This window comes from Rhea americana, unplaced genomic scaffold (genome assembly GCF_003343005.1).
Source record: "Rhea americana isolate MKP2758 unplaced genomic scaffold, rheAme1 scaffold_215, whole genome shotgun sequence".
Lineage (NCBI taxonomy): Eukaryota > Metazoa > Chordata > Aves > Rheiformes > Rheidae > Rhea > Rhea americana.
In genome coordinates, this window is record NW_028186305.1 from 502619 (window position 1) to 505221 (window position 2603).

General features: G+C 70.2%; 1 protein-coding gene across 1 annotated transcript in view; it reads left to right on the forward strand.

Moving 5' to 3' along the window:
* The window catches only part of PAFAH2 (platelet activating factor acetylhydrolase 2), a gene marked incomplete at its 5' end in the record, with an annotated part of 10398 nt that overhangs the window by 1709 nt on the left and 6086 nt on the right, over positions 1 to 2603 (forward strand). The gene's annotated exons all lie outside the window — the stretch shown is intronic.

The window sequence follows — 2603 nt, forward strand, 5'->3', positions numbered from 1 at the left end:
CTGAGCCTGATTCTTACCTGACGCCCCCAAATCCACGCCGGGGCTTCGCCGCCTCCTTCCTCCTCCTCCTCCTCCAGGGATAATGTCCAGCTCCTCACCCCATCGTGGCTCCCCAGCCCGCTCCAGGCCCCGTTTGTGCCCCGCTGGGCCCGGGCGCCCGCCCCGCTCTCTCCCCCGCAGCCGGCTGCCTCCGTGCTGTTAACCCCCCCGCCCGGGTTTCCTCATCCCCCTCCATAATCCTCCCGGTACCGTTCCCCGGAGCGTGGGTCCCTCTCCACGCACAAGCGCCGGGGCCCAGGACGCCGACGTCCCGGCCGTGCACCAGCACCGCGACCCTGCCCTCCACCTGCAGCCCGGCCGGGCCGAGAGCCTGGAGGTTTGCTTGGCGCTCCCGGGAGCTGCCCTGCGGGAAGGGGGTTGCGAGGGGCTAGACCGGACGCAAAGCTCGGCTCCCCGGTGGGAGCCCTSGCGGGAAGGCCGCCTGCCCCAGCCCCTCTCCTCCCGGCCGCTCCGGGGAGGAGCAGAGCGGGGACCCGCCGGGAGCCCCCCCCGCTGCGCGGGAGCTGGGCGAGCCGGGGTTCCTGGGGAYGGAGGATGCTGAGCCCTGCGGCAGCCCCAGGGAAGCGGGCACCAGGCCATGGGAAACTTTGGTGCTGGGCCCCACGCGGCTGGAGAAACCGGTCCCGTCCCTGGCAGGGAGCGGAGGCAGGTTGGGACCGGCCCGCACTCGCCTCCCGCCTCCGCTCTCCCCCGCCTGGCTTGGCGTCCCAGGCCCCAGGACGCTGTGCTGGATCTGGCCCACGGGTGCAACACGCTGACYGCTCTCAGCCTGCGGTGGACCTGGCGCCCCGTCCGCTCCCCGGCACCACTGGCTGCAGCTCCGGGCTCTGGGAGAGAAATCGCCCCATGCCACCCACCACCCTTCGGCATCCGCCGCCTCCCTCCGCTGCCCCCCGGGCCAGGCTGACGCTCCCTTTGCAGCCACGGGCACCCGCCGCCGGCCCCGCACGGGTCCCCAGGCCCAGGCAGGGGACGTGAGCATGAGCCTTTGTGCGTATCACACACGGTTTTGGATGCTCCCCTTGCCCCGATGCTCCYGCACCCCGGCCCCAGCCCCCGGAGGTGGCATCTCGGCCCTCCGAGTAACACAGGGAATTAATTTCCAGCCAGGGAAAGGGATTATTCTGTGCGGCACACAGGCGCATTAGCAGGGGTAAGCAGATTAAAGTAAAGACAGGGAACGTTTAGATGAATAGCAGGGAAAACCTGGAGCGTGCAAGCTGTCTCCTGGGCTCAGCATCTCCCCGGGCAGGGGCCGGTGCCTGGCGGCTCCCAGGGGCTCGGCAGCGCCGTGGGGGCTGTGCAGGGTTTCGGGGATCAGCGCGGCCGTCTCGGGGCTGCGTGTGCAGCCGTGGCCATGCTCACTGGCTGGGGAGCTGCGTGCTGCTGCTTAACGAACCGCCGCGAGCRCCAGCAAGGCGTTTTTCCCTGGAAAACATTGTGGAGTTTTGGAGCTGGTGGGAGAGCAGGTCCGGCGGCGCTCGCACCACCGCGCCAGGAGCACGCGGAGCCGCACGGGGGCTGGCATCGCCCGCTGCCACTCGTCCCATCTCCGGGCACCGCGGCAAAGCTGGGCCTCGGCCTCTTTGCACCCTCCCTGCAGGTATTTAAGTGCATTCATAAAATCCCCCCTCGTCTCCTCCAGGCTGAGCAGCTTCTCCTCTTAGGAGAGATGCTCCAGCCCCTTCATCGTCCTCGTGGCCTTTTGCTGGRCTTGCTCCAGCAGCTCCAGGTCTCTGCTGTACTGGGCAGCTCAGTGCTGGCCCCACTGCTCCAGTGGAGCCTTGCCAGGACTGAGCACCGGGGCAGCATCAGCCCCCTCGGCTCCCCCCAGCGCAGTCCTGGAGCTGGGGCCCTGCACTGGTGGTACTGGGAGCTGCCGTCGGGCACCGGTGCCACCGGGAGTTACAGTGCACGAGCACTGGGGTGCGCTGGCAGCTGCAGCGGAGCGGGCTCTGGGGGACACTGGGAGCACTGGGAGGCACTGGGAGCTGTAGTTCAGCAGCGGATAGCGGTCCAGCCGCTGGGGGTGCTGGGAGCTGTAGTCCAGGGCCCGGGGGATGCTGGGAATTCTAGTGGCTGGAGCAGAGGGAACGCTGGGAATTGTAGTGCTCCGCCCCAGGGGCTGCTGGGAGCTGTAGTTCTGCGCAGGTGCGGTGCGGGGTCCCCGCCCGTCCTTGGTGGCTCTGGTGGGCGCTGCGGGCTGGCGGCCGCTTGCATTTAGCCCTGCGCTGCCCCTTTGCTCGCGCATGCACTGCCCCGCGCTGCCCCCTCGCTCGCGCACGCACGGCCCCACGCTGCCCCCTCGCTCGCGCACGCACGGCCCCACGCTGCCCCCTCGCACTTGCACGGCCCCACATTGCCCCCTCGCTTGCTCACGCACGGCCCCGCGCTGCCCCCTCACTCGCACACCGAGTAAGCCATCCCCAGGCTCCGCAGGGCCTCTGCAAGCTGTCCCCTCCCTGGCCCTGTCGCTGCCGCCATCGCTGCCGGCAGCGCCGCGGCGCAGCGCGGGCAGCGAGCGCCGCGGCGCCACCTAGCGG